Raw genomic sequence first — 14,246 nt, forward strand, 5'->3', positions numbered from 1 at the left:
TCAAAGGGGGCAGCGTTCGCATCTGGAAAAACAGACTTTCACTTGAAATAAAAACAATTGCACTTTGCTCTGTTTCAGTGGCCTCTAGGTCTTTGGGCTAACACATAAGATGGTACAGAAACTCCAGTGCGGTCTATTTAGAACCTCACAGGAGTTGGAATTACCTAACTTCATTGCCCAGTAGTGAGGCACTGTGTGCTGTGCACTCGTGTGTGTATGTGTGAACATGCATATGTATAGGTATGTCTTTGGGCACATGTGTGTACATGCATGTTGGTGCGTGTGTGTGCTTGAATGCTGGAATAACAAGGAATGAGAGAGCGATGTGTGGGGCAGATACAGATTTACTCACTATGCACTTTATAAAAACATACACATTTGCACAATATTTTATTTTATAAAATGATTCCTTACATCAATTTTATTTAACCTTAATAAATTGCTCAGAAGTTGTGGCTATGCAGCCTTTAGCTGTAAAAAGTGAAGTTTATAGACTTGTGTTATATTTGCCAATAAAGTGAAAAAGACATATATATCTTTTCTCAGTTTATGAGCATCACAATGACTACTGCAACCCAACACAGACTGTGGATCATGACGGAAGAATTCCTGCTCTTCACAATGTGTCCCTTCTGTTAAAAATAAGAGAGACATGTTTGTTATTTCTATAGCAACTCACAACTATCAAATAGATGCCTCCGCCCAGCGTGACACCCTTTCATTGCATCAGCTCCAGGCCCCACTTCTGTTGTTGAAGGTGCTGGGACTGGGACGTGACCTCTCTCAGGAAGGGGAGCGAGGCTTGCCATTCCCATCACAGCATCTGTGTGCACTTACTCTGGCCCGGGTGCAAGAGCTGTCAGCCTCTGTCCTGCAGAATGGGCTGGACAACTAAATGTGTGAGCATTAGATGTTATATTGCTCATGGCTTCTTACCTCATCCACCCCTCCTACTCCTCCCTGAGCAGCCTTAGCAAAGAATTTCCTCCTCCTCCTCCTCCTCCTCTTCCTCCTTCTCCCTACCATTCCATCTCTTGCAAGACTTTTGGCCCAATGCATTTATTTCCATCATATTTTGGCATACATTTGAATTCTAAATTCCAAAGTTTACAACTCCTTACATATAAAACAAACAAAATAACATACTCTTCTGTTATTTTCAATTGAGCATGTAGAGCATCACAGATGCACACACACACACAGAATGTGCAGGGGGCTTCAGACCACCGGCGTTCACTCTGACATCGGTGAGGAGAACCAGGAAAATGCCAAGTGATCTCACCACTGGCTCTTGCTTTGCTGAGACAGTTTTCCAGACTCAGGTCTTGCAGGACAAGGACTTGAAAGTGTTTCCTTCTTCTTCCCTGGTCACAGCAAACCATTGACAGGCATAGGAAAGTAAGAAAGTGTGAGGTTCAGAAGAGAGGAGGGCGATGGTGCAGGCGATGGAGCAGTGCGGGTTCAGCCTGGGAGGGGAGCGAGCAGCCGCTGTACTCCGAGGCTGTGCCCGGGTCTGACTCCTGGGGATGTGCACGCTGGTGTCACAGTGACATGTCCAGAGTCCGGCTTGGTTTTGCTGTGTGCTAGCACCATATTACCCGGCGTGGGCTTGAATATGGCCCCTTGCGCTGGGGGAGGGAGGGAGGAGACACCCCATGGCCCCACGGCAGCTCTCCCAGTTAAGCTGAACAAAAGTTATTAAAAGTTTGGCCAACACTTTCCCTGCCTGAAGCATCTGAGTTATTCTGATGGCTCAGGGAGGTCCAGAGTACCTAGTTCTAGGAACCTGTGAGCTCCTTAGTCACAAAACCCATTTGCTTGTCTTTATATGTTTTTACTTCTATTTATCTGCCCAGCAAGTCCCTGCCGTTGTTCACACAATCGGTTTTTGGTTCAGATGAATAATTCAATAGATTTTCATAGACAAGACACTGTCAGCAGTTGAGTCAATTGGGATACCCGGGTTTCAACCTGCACAGTTAAAAGGAAAGCAAGAAAACACAGCACAGAAATCCGTCAAAACACACGGCAGAAATCCATCAAAGCACACATTGTCTGGGAGGAGGAATTCAGAGCCTCTCCACCCGGTGTGAAATTGTATCCTCCCCGCCAAACCGAGCACACTGATTTTCCTTTTCAACTTTGCCCAACGATGGTAACTGTTGAGTTTCCAGGGGCCACTTCAGCTACATGATATCACTTAAATTTACTGTTGCCATTCACAATGGGGCACTTGGAGATACAAAGTGATTTGGCCAGAGGCCCACGGCTGGTAGCTGCAGGGGAAGGATTCGAACGCAGGTCTGTCTGCCTCAGAGGTTCTTGTCTCATTCTCAGGCCATACAACGCCCCACCCCCACCCCCACCCCCACCTGAGTTTTAGAAACAAAGTCTTGATTCTTGCAGCTGGAGATAAGTTCAAGATATTAATAAATGCAAGATATTATCTAATATTGTGAAGAGGAAAAAGGCAGGGTTGTGTGTGTGATCTCATTTTCTTTTTTGCAAAAAGGAAGTCTCCATAAAGGAAATACACATATATTAATAGAAAGATCACCAGGTGGGGGAGATGGCAGATTCTAGATGATATTTTATTATTTTTTTCTACTTTTCACCTTCACATATGTAGTCACCTTCACATATGTACGCCGCCACTACCCCAACCTTACATCATTGGAGTCATTCATTAAACCCCAATCTGTGTGAGTCACTGCAGAAGTGAGGCTCACAGAAGCCCCGCACTGAAGGCCACGTTCCTTCGTGGTGCCGTCCCACGCCAAAGCTGCTGTTCCCATGTGGCTATGGAGCTCTGGAGATGAAACGAGTGACATCAAGGGGCTGAATGTTGAATTCCATGTAATTTTACTTAATTAACATTTAAATAGCCTCGTGCGGGTAGTGACTACTGTATATTGCCCAGCACAATTAGTAACAGGGATGTTTTAAAACACACATTTAAATGAATCACAGGTGAATTCGGGTGTGCCCGTCTGACTTGGCAGACAGGGGCCGACCACTGGGTACCTGTGCAGAGCTTCTCCAGCATCACACACAGTGCAGGATGGCACGGGGCCCGAGCAGCTGGCTTACCTGAATTGTGGCAGCAGCAGTAACAACCCCAAACTAGCTTCAGAGTGTGGATTTAATTACAGAAGTCAGAGGAGGGCAGGCACCGGCTGTCTTCATTCTTTCTCGGTGACCTCCACCTGTCTGCTTCCACCTGCAGTAAAAGTCTGACTTGATGGCTTCATAATAATCTAATTGATGAGGAAGTCCTTTTTTATATACTACCTTCATCCAAGACACAATTTCCTCCTAAATATTTCAATATGAAGACTGCCTCTTTGTTTAATGATTTTTTAAGAACAAATTTACTGCCAGAATTAGTGCACGAAGGTCCTGAGACCATGGCTGCATCCTAAATGCCCCAGCAATGAGCAGAGGGGAGCCCAGCCCAAGCCTCTTAACGGAGCTCTGGTCTCTAACGCGATGCTTCTAATCTTATAAGCCTTGGCTACTTTTTAAATCTAGGAGCACCAGAGCTCCAATCACAAGGTCCTATATTCTCTCTAGAATCTTGGTTAAAGCAATGAACGTGTCCCTTGCTTTGCTTTTGCCCCAGAGACCTGTAATTGCCAACACTTCACTTTAAAAATCTCTTACAAACCTTAATCCTCAAAGCCCCTCTGTAATATCATAGACAGGAAGACCAGTGTCTGCACTTCTAGCGCTTTTCCATTTATTTTTATATTCATAATTTTATTCGTTTATTGGGAAATTTAAGGCATATAGAAGTTAAAACCACAGCTGAAGCCTTAGGAGGTGCACATTTTCAAAGATTTAAGAGATTCATTTCATTGTCTGCGAAGCACGTGCTCTTCCACACTGTGCTAAGTGGTCTGTGCCTGGGCACCGGGAGTTGCGGTTGTCAAATGGGCCTGGGGACAGTGGACAGTGGAGGAGCAAGTCAAGGAACGACATTGACAGTAATCACCCTGCTTCAGTGTTTCCATGAAGTGCTCTTAGATGCAATGATTGTGAAATGGGAAAATCATGAGTGGCCACCTGGGCGAGCCTCAATGGCCGACATCTCTGCATCTGAGCATCTCTGCAGAAGCTGCCGTCTGGTAATTTCAGTCTGTCCTGGGCACCTGGATCAAAGTCAGAGGCCCTCCCTCATGGCTCCTCTTCACCTGCCCCCGCACTAGGGTCCTATCTTGGGCAGGATCCTGGAAGCTCACTCGCTTCTTCCCAGGATGGAAAAGGCGTCTGAGCTGCTTGTGTCTGATGAGGAACTTGTTTGACAGGTGAGAGGCACAGAGCGGATGAGTGGATTCATATGGAGCCAAGAGTTCCCAAACCACCTGCGCAGGAGACTCACAGGTTCCCAAACCGCCTGCGCCTGAGGCTTGCTGGGGGCACGACTCACAATGCAGGCTCCTGGGGCCCTCCAGAGACTCCGGTCTCAACCAGCCCATGGCACCCACCTCAAGTAACACTGGCCTCGGGCACTGATTCTCAACCGGGGCTAACCACTAAAAATTTACTCAAGGAGCTTTTAAAAAGTATCAGTGCCTAGGACACAACACAGGTTAATTGAATAAGAACTTCGGGAGGAGACTCTAGGTACTTGCATTTTCCTAAAAATCTTCCTAAATGACTCGGTTTTTCAGCCACAGTTCAGCAACGCTGGTCTAAGACGAAAAATGAAATGACTGGGTTGGAACCTCAGGCTGTGCGGAGCCCACAGTGGGTCTGGACTTCGGTTTCAGTGCCCTCCATGGTCCAACAGTCATTGAGGACCCCAAATTATTTATGTAAATTATATGTCAGTATCTAACATATTAGGAATTAAAACAGAAAATGTTTTAAATATTCTAATTCATCTTAAAATAACAATAATAAATCCATTATGTGTTAACATAACATTTTTGTTAAAACCAACTATATTTTTCAAAAGGGAAAATCAGTGAGAAGCGTGGCATTAATCTACATGTGTGTCAATATCTGTCTTGCTTTAATGGAAGACAGCTGGACTCACACAGCTGCTGCTGCATTCCACCTGTTATGGTGAGTTTTGGGGAATATATGAGGAAAATCCAGACCTCTGTGTGTGTGTGTGTGCGTGTGTGTGTGTGTGCGTGTGTGTACATATATATATGTAGGGGGAGAAAGGAATATTTTAAGAATTTTTTTGGATTATTATGGATATTCTTATTTTAATCTTTACAAAAACCTGAAAAGTGATAGTTTTTTTGTTTTGTTTTGTTTTTTTGTTTTGTTTGTTTGTTTTTTGAGACGGAGTCTCGCTCTGTTGCCCAGGCTGGAGCGCAGTGGCAAAGTGATAGTTTTTAAAGTGATTAATGGCCACGTAGAATCCGAAGCCACGTGGGTGAACGTTTCCTTGTCTCCTACGCTGATATTCGTGTGTCTATCCGAAGCCACGTGGGTGAACGTTTCCTTGTCTCCTGCGCTGATATTCGTGTGTCCACGTAGAATCCGAAGCCACGTGGTGAACATTTCCTTCTCTCCTATGCTGATATTTGTGTGTCTATCTTGCCCTTTGAATGGGCCTTTTACCCAGGCCTAATTTCGTAACTTCACGTGTTCACCATTTGGAAAATATCGGTTTACTGAGATGTGTGGAAATTCCAAATGCAGACCTGTCCGAGAGACCGAATATATATGAAGGGATGCTGGGAAGACCACAGAAAGGCCTGAACTCCGACCCACACCTGCAGCAGCCTGCCCAGGAAACCTGACCTGACCTAGCACCTGCGAACGCCAGCCCCAGAGCCTGGCCTGCTATCTGGGTGTCAGGACTGCAGGAGGTGGGACACGGACCCCACCACAGCTGACCCTATATGGCAGGGCTTGATCAGCGACTAACAGCTTTCTTTACCATTTCCCTGCTTCCTACTTAGCACCAGCCAGAGAAAGCCAAATACACTCCCTGGTAAGTCCCATAGGATGCTCCGATTCCGGCTACTCACCCCCAGTGTCCCCAGACAGCAGCCTCCAGCAGGGCTCACCTGGGGCCTTCAGTTTTCTCATCGTAAGTCCCCGTACCCCTGCCTTTGAGTCTCTGGTGGACACTCACAGTAGTGACCGACGCCCCCGCCACAGCAAGCCCCAAATACACAGCCTCTGCGTGTTCCCGCTGAGTTGGTCTTTGTTTATTTTCACACTTAAATTATACACTATAAAAAAACCATAGTTGTTAATATTGCCACCCATCTCACAAAAAAGCCTCTCTATATTGTAAAACTGTCAAGCTCAAGGTGATAAATAGAAGTGACCCAAAATTCTAATGTTTCTCAAAAGCTCAGATTTTATCATGAGCCACAAATACTACTAATTCTTTCCCTTGGGGGAACATGTTGTTAATTAGCTAGGTCTGAGTACCACAGTTTGTCTATTGGTTGTTCTTTCAAGTAAAAACTGTGTTCCATTTAAAGAAAAAAAAACATAACCAAAACAGCGAGTTCAGCAGGTAACTGGAACGACGGCCTCAGTGCTTTTCCCACAACAGTGATCACGTTACTCCAGCGTGGAGAAATGCTTCGTCCAATCCCCACTTCATGGCACAGAATATTAAAAAGACAAGCTTGCACGGGTTGAGATTAAATAGTTAATACTGAGCCTCACTGCTTGACTCTGGACACTCTTGGGTGAAAATGGCTTTTCTTTTCCCCGCAGGTGGGCGGAGGTGAAGAAGACCCCAGCTGTTTGTGTGGCTGGTCCTCAGCTTGCTTCGGGTTAAAGAGTCGGTAGTTTTACCCACCATTGCCTTTATATACCAGCAATGGGATATCCACACAGTTAAAAAAAAGACTTAGCATTATGATAAAAATAGTTTTCCCTTTGTGGGCCCCCTGAAGGGTCTCGGGATCCCAGCAGTGTGGATAGCAGACTCGGGGACCTGGCAGGAGGGTTTGGGTTAACCCTCTGTTGCAACCTGAGCGTAATGTGAAGGAGTCCCAAAGCCCTCATGCAGTTTTAAGCTTTAAATGCTTTTCTTCAAGTTTCAGTTTGTGGGGGTAGTTTGGTCCATAAGGCAAAATGACTAAAATTTCTCTGAGACATCTGAGAACTGTGATCAATGAAGGAGAAACAGAAGTGAAGAGGCATCAGTTTAGGGGACAGCATCGGAAATACTAAAGGGTGACAGCTGTCGTGTGAATAGGACTGACCGGCTCCAAGGTCAGCCACTAGCCACGGCTGCAGTGAAATTCTGGCCAACCAGCACTTTCTGGGAGTCCTATGTCCTATCTTCCTCTCCTTGTCTCCTTTCCCAGGCAACCCAAACATAAGGCCAATTCATCTGCATTTAGTACCGCGAAGAGAGGAATTTCTAACGCTCTTGAGAGTCCTCATTTAAACCTGCACGTTGTGCACATGTACCCTAGAACTTAAAGTATAATAATAAAAATAAAAATAAAAATAAACTGCAATTTCTGAATTACTTGAGAATACTCACGGGCTATCTCGGATTTCAGAACATACAGGGGTTTATCATTAATGTATTGAGTTCCAAGAGGAGATTCTTAGCCCATCTGGCATTCTAATAAAACCTATAAATGGGTAAATTAGGCGTTGCTACTTAAATTCGGTTTTTGTCCTTGAGCTGAAAAGTCCTGCAGGGAAAACAGCCCGAGGGAGCTCCTGCAGGGGCGTTGCTTAGGAGAGGCTGTCCTGTTCCAGCCACAAAGGCAGCTCCGGGAGACAAACCAAGGCCCCAAATCCACGAATCCACAGTGCCTGATGCTGTCAGAGCCACTTCCTCAGCAGAGCATGGGCCCGTCCAGCCCGACCTTCAGGGCACAAAGGGAGGCCAGCGCACCCAGCCTTCTCTCAGCTCCAACCCCCATTGAATTGTTTGGTTTTGAAAGATTTCTCCAAGAAAAATTTATATATGTAAATTATGTATGTCAAGATTTACCATATTAGGAATTAAAACAGAAAAATTTTAAATATTTTAAAACAGCAATAATAACTCCATTATTTGTTAACAATGGAATGGAGAGGCTGGATATTGTGAACACTGGAACGGAGAGGCTGGAGAAGATGTGGCGAGCACTGGACGCACATGCAGAAAGTGGCGAAACCAGAACTGGCTCCCTGGGGCTGCCCTTGCCTCCCTTGTCGCCGACTGCATCTGTCACAGGGCTGCAGCACGGTCATCTTCGTTTTGACTTTACTTTCAGGCGGCAAGGCACAGTGCCACAGCCTGTCGCTGTCACCTGAGCACAAGTGCAGTCACAATCCTCCCTATGAATTTTGTCGCAGCTTCATACCTGAAATAACTATCATTGTGTTATCACGTCTTTGTGGAAATCCACATCTTTCAACGCTCCTTTTGAGACACAGATCACTGTAAGTTGAGAAACAACTGCTTTTCCAGATGTTAAATTCACGCAGAGAGCTCTGTTGTGATAAAGTTATTTCTCACTGATGCTTCACCCTCACCAAGCTTCCAGGAACCTAAAAAGCATCACTGTCATTGCAGGCAGATGTAAGAAATAAGAAAACATCCACACATGCTCAGCGTGGAAATCAATTCGGTCCTCAGTTCCAACGACAGGCATCTCTCTAAGCTGGCTGAGGCCTTCTGGGGGCAGGACCCTGGGGAATAAGTGCCTTCTTGCATGGGCCAGACCTGGGGGCCCTGGGGGGCTCCCCTGGGGGACTTACTGAATGGACACCCACCACCCCTTAGTTGTCTCCAACTGTACCCTGAGGAAAAATAGTTCAGTTCCTCCTCTTTCCCATTGAGAACAGCCACCAGTACGTGCTGTCATGCAAAGGCCTCTGACGGCCAACACCAGCTTTCAGTGAGGCAACTAGGGGAGGAGGAGCAACGATTCCAGGAGTCGGAGATTTTACAAGCAGCATCTAGATGAATGACCTAACTTTTCCAAATTTCTGGTATCTTTATGCCAAAATGTGTATTGGTTTCAAGTATCAGGAGAGTTGAGGAACTGAGTGAGTTTATACAATGGATTCTCTGTATGGAGAGGGTTTAAGTCTCATTTTCTCCTTTGGTTTATTTTTTCCCTTGGACCTGGTTGGGGGTTGAGCCTACAGAATCATCCGCTGCAAAAACAGTTATTTTACTTGCATGTTAATGTCACTAAAATCCAGCCAAGCATAATCTTTGAAAGGCAAGTGTGTTTACTAGGACAAGTCACAACCTGACACCCTGTGGCAGATGCCGACGGGCTTGACTTACTCAGAATTTACCATCAGTGTCTAACATCTTGGCGTGGCACTGGGTGGAGATCTTTGATGGAAATTTTAGTGATTCTTACAAATGTGGAACCATTTCCATGCTTGAAGGACTGAATCATATAAATAATATTGCTTTCATAGAGTCCGTAGGCTGAATTAGACTTTAAAATCTTAACAGCAAAGATGTACTTAGCATTAGAATCAGAAGCACTGGCGGGAGGTGAAGGGTATATAAAGGGAATAGTATCTTTTATACACATGCAGCATCTTTTGGGAAACTCTCCGAAATGCCAAGTTTGAGGACTTCCCAGAGTGAGTCAAAACTGCCTCTTGTGGTTGACAGAAAGAAGCGTTTTAGGATGTATTTAAATGTTGCATTATGTCTCCCTGGGGCATTTGTGTTTTATCTCTTACTGGAATAAAACTTTGTTCCATAGAAAGAAATTTGGGGTGCACTGTTGAGATGAGGGAGTGAGGGTGAAGTCCCTTCCAAAGCCCCAGGGGTCACCCCCACAACCCTCTCCACCTACTTCATAGGGAGCCTTGAGACTCGGGGGCAGGTCCTATTTCTTCTCTACTTTTTATGACAAGGCTGATATTTTTTAGAAATATTAATGAGCATTTCTATTTTGCATTTTCTATATACAACCTGCTTAGCAGATAGCAGCCTTGGTGGAATGAAGATCATTACAAAATAATGCAGAGTGATGGAGTGGACAGTCCCTTCAGACACGCTAGCCAGGTAAATGCAAAGAGTCCGAGTGGACAGTCCCTTCAGACATACAAACCAGATAAATGCAAAGAGTCCGAGTGGACAGTCCCTTCAGACATACAAACCAGGTAAATGCAAAGAGTCCGAGTGGACAGTCCCTTCAGACATACAAACCAGGTAAATGCAAAGAGTCCGAGTGGACAGTCCCTTCAGACATACAAACCAGGTAAATGCAAAGAGTCCGAGTGGACAGTCCCTTCAGACATACAAACCAGGTAAATGCAAAGAGTCCGAGTGGACAGTCCCTTCAGACATACAAACCAGGTAAATGCAAAGAGTCAGAGTGGACAGTCCCTTCAGACATACAAACCAGGTAAATGCAACGATGCTAGTCAGGGATGATTTCACACACAATGATTTCACCGCCTGTGTTAGCATCGAGGCCAGCTCGGTGGAAAGGCTGTGAGGTCCCTATCGTGGAGGTGCTGGCAGTAGGGAGAGAAGGGCTGGGCAGGGAAGCCACCTTCGCATTCCAGGGAGTCACCGGTAAAGGAAGGGATAGAGACATGGGGGAGAAGGCAGGGCCCAGCTGCCCCATTGAGAGGAAATCATTGGGGCAGGGGCTGAGAGGAAGGCTGGTCAGGGCAGCCCTGCTCCCACCTGCAGGCCCGGCTGGCAGCAGGCTGCAAAGTCTGGGCGGGCTTGAAGGGGTCCGCATGGGCTCTCAGCCACCTTCTCCAGGCCTCAGCGGCCTGAAGGCGGAGGGGAGAGTGAGTCATCCTGCCCTTAGCCCGTGTGGCAGGGAAAGGAGAGCACTGAGTGAGTGGCCTGAGGCAGGGTCCTGAATAGCCAGGGGCCTGTGGTCAGCAGAGGGGCCTGCGGTCAGCCCACCCAAGGGCTGAGAACCACCAAATGGAGGACTGCATTACTGGTCGCCTGGGTATTTATTTATTTTATTTTATTCTTTTTTTAAGATGGAGTCTTGCTCTGTCGCTCAGGCTAGAGTGCAGTAGCGCGATCTTGGCTCACTGCAAGCTCTGCCTCCTGAGTTCACACCATTCTCCTGCCTCAGCCTCCCGAGTAGCTGGGACGACAGGCGCCCGCCACCACGCCCGGCTAATTGTTTTGTATTTTCAGTAGAGACGGGGTTTCACCGTGTTGGCCAGGATAGTTTTGATTTCCTGACCTCACGATCTGTCCCCCTCGGCCTCCCAAAGTGCTGGGATTACAGGTGTGAGCCACTGCGCCCGGCCAGGGTAGACTGGTTTTTAAATTGCCATGGACTAATGATCAGCCAAGAACCCCTCCTCCCAAGTCAGTTCACATCTCCTTGGACATTCGGGTTGAAGGGTGGGTGAGGCGTGGCCCGCACCCTCCACCTCGCATTGGGTCTATTGGGAAACAGGTGCTTCTCCGACAGCCTTGGTTCAGGAATAAAACAGATGCCTTGGGACTGGGGGCTGCGGTGGGCAAGGTGGGGAGGCCGGTTTGGGACAGGATGACAGTGGTGGGGGTCAGGAGGGTGTCTCCTGTGATCGACGCTAGAACAAATCTCAGGAAAGCCGGGTTTGCACCCAGCTGGCCCTGGACTCCACCCTGGAGCCCACAATCAGGAAGCCAGTCTTCCTGGTGTTTCTTCAGCTGAAGCATTACCTTGAAGGGCTCCCCAGGTGCAAAGCGATGAAGGAACGGCTGGAAGCAGAGTTTGATGCGGAAAAGTCCTCACCACAAAGGAGGCTCAGCAGGGAACGCAGCCTGAGGCCCTGCTTCTGAGTAGGAGGCGGAGGGCTGTGAAGGGCACGCTTCTCGGGGCTGCACCGGCTGCCTCTGGGCACCCTTTTGCCAGGGTTGGTGTTGAGGCCAACGCATGGGTATGGCTCCCTCAACTCCATCCGGACGCCTCGGGAGCCTGGGCTGTTTTTCCCATAGCAAACATACGTCAAACCATCATCGCCAAGGGAAAACGAGACCAAGTCTGCAGGGCCACTGACAAAGGTTTGCAGCGTTGGTCGGATTTTTGAAAAAATTATCAAAGCCCTTAATAATGTCACTGATAAGTGTGTGGTGCAATTGTCTCTAAAATAGGTAACACGATGGGTTCTTTTCAGAATGTGGATAATAAGGCATTTAGACAGAGCACACCCCGTGTCAGGCTGCACGCAGTATCTGAGGGCAAACACGGTTCTAGCCCCAGCTGCCCGTTCCGATGGCAGCCATCGGCAGGCACCATCGCAGGACAGCCGTGTGGGAAGCCCAGGGATTCTGTGGAGACGTTGTGAAGCTTCCTCTGCAGCTGCCCTGCAGGTGCTGGGCACAGTGTAGCTCAGTTTGAAGGGCAGTCATCTTCTGGAGGGGGCGGGGCATTGGTGGCAGGACCCCTTCATGAACCGAATCTGCACACACATCCCAAAATCAGCTCTGACGAACCTGAATATACAAAAACTGTGCCCTCTGTACATGCCGGTTTCAAGTTCCATGAATACTGCAAAAGACTTTCTCTGTTTGCTTTTACAAGGACTGACACAGAAAGAAAACCTTTGGAACAGGAAAAGAAGAGCCTCCTTTGACAAAGCAAAGGAGGATCACAGAGTTCCAGCCTCGAGGGCTGCGTCTGGGGGTTTCCTGGCATTAAAGGAGCTGATGGTGAATTTTCACTCAAGTATCACCGGCAATGTGAAATTCAGTGAAGTGAAAGGCTCCCTGTTCCCACAGGGTCACATTCAAGCACAATTCAAATATGAATACAGTAAAATCATGAGATCCCAGCTACTCTCAACAAGTCTTACCCACAGCGTTTGTGGATTTTGTGCCAGGCACAAACTGTGCCATTTTGTGCTGGGGTTGGGTCTTGTCTGTGATCCATGGAGCCTGCTGTTTAGTGGAGGAGACACAGGTTAAAGCAGCCCTTCCAATAAGTGTGCAGGTGTTAACGGGGAAGGTGCAGCACGGCCGTGTCCATCTGAGCCTCCTGTGATCAAGGAAGGGTCAGGAGGAAATATGGTCTTGCCTGAGACCTGAGAATGACCAGAATCAGCTGGATAAAGAGGGTGTGTCGGGGAGGATGTCCCAATGTCTATGCAAATCTGCAGTAGGAGAGAGGAGCGTCCAAGAGATGGAAACAAGGTCAGCTAAAGCAGCAGAGTGAAACCCAATTCTCAGGAATTGGGTTTCCCCAATATCTGCAGACCCAGATTACACACAGCAGCCCCTCAGCTTGCAGCCTGCTCCTTTCCTCCTGCAGAAATGGGAGCACGCAACGTGTCTGAGTTGAAGTATCAGGAGAGTCGGCCACCATCACCCGTGTTCGACAGCCTCAAAGGCAGCCAGAAGGGGGGGGGCATCATGGTGCAAAAGTGGAAGGTGCCAGCTGCACCCTATGGAGGCTGCTGGTTGGGGAAGATGGAGGCAGGGAACTGGCATCAGGGCACTCTGCAGGGTGTGGTGCACACTTGGCTTTCTCTGGTTGGTCCTGAGTTGGAAGCAGGGACAAAACCTAGGCAGCTGTCAGCTATTCATCCAGTCCTGGCCGTCTTGGGTCAGTTGTCACAGGGGTTCCTGCTTGGCATCCTGGGCTGTGGGTTGGGGTTCCATCTTTGCACATGGCCTTGTTGTCCATTTCTGGGCTGCGGGTCGGAGTTCTGTCTTTGCACATGGCCCTGTTGTCCGTTTCTGCATTCAGTTTCCCCCTCCCTCCAGCGACGCTGCAGAGGGTCTCGAATGCATGCGTGCATATCAACACCCCCACTCTCACTTCCAAGCACCCCTCCACCAGAGCCTCCTGTTGGGACTTGGGGTGCACGCTGGCAGCACGGGTGGGCCTTGGCTGTCTAAGCAGGGGTAGGCTGGCACAGACCCTGCCAGCCCAAGACATGGGGCAGGAATTCCAAGTCCCAGGTGTTGGCTTGGCCTAGAGAGTGGGCATGGGGCTGGGTGGGTGGTCAGTCCCTCTGCCCTGTGGAGCCTGTGCCCATGGAGAGGGCAGCAGCCAGAGGGCTCCAGGCTGGGCCCCCACAGTGCAGCACCCAGGCAAGGCCCTCAGTGTGGTGATATAGCCGTGGGGGTTTCAGGAGGTCACCAAGTCCCTGCTTGTGCTGGGTCCCGGGTCTCCCACTGTAAAATGAAGCTGGGCAGGCGGCTTTCATCGCTCGGCTTCTGTAAAGGAGACCTGTGTGGAGCTCCAGTGTGCACACACGTTCGAAGGGGCTAGTTCTGCAGGAAGCCCGGCTCTCCCGCAACAGCCATGGCTGCTTGTTCCCAAGGCAGCCTCCTGAGGAGGATGTGAGGTTTTGTGGAGGACAAAAAC

The 14,246-nt window shown here is 48.3% G+C and overlaps 1 long non-coding RNA gene across 1 annotated transcript; it reads right to left on the minus strand.

The window, feature by feature from the left end:
- Positions 1-394: 394 nt before the first annotated feature.
- On the minus strand, positions 395-1,479 carry LOC126952005 (uncharacterized). Its single transcript, XR_007724761.1, has 2 exons — positions 1,283-1,479; positions 395-632 (listed from the first exon to the last, which is right to left on the minus strand). It is a non-coding gene; the product is annotated as an uncharacterized LOC126952005 (long non-coding RNA).
- Positions 1,480-14,246: the final 12,767 nt, after the last annotated feature.

Source organism: Macaca thibetana, chromosome 4 (assembly GCF_024542745.1).
Source record: "Macaca thibetana thibetana isolate TM-01 chromosome 4, ASM2454274v1, whole genome shotgun sequence".
Lineage (NCBI taxonomy): Eukaryota > Metazoa > Chordata > Mammalia > Primates > Cercopithecidae > Macaca > Macaca thibetana.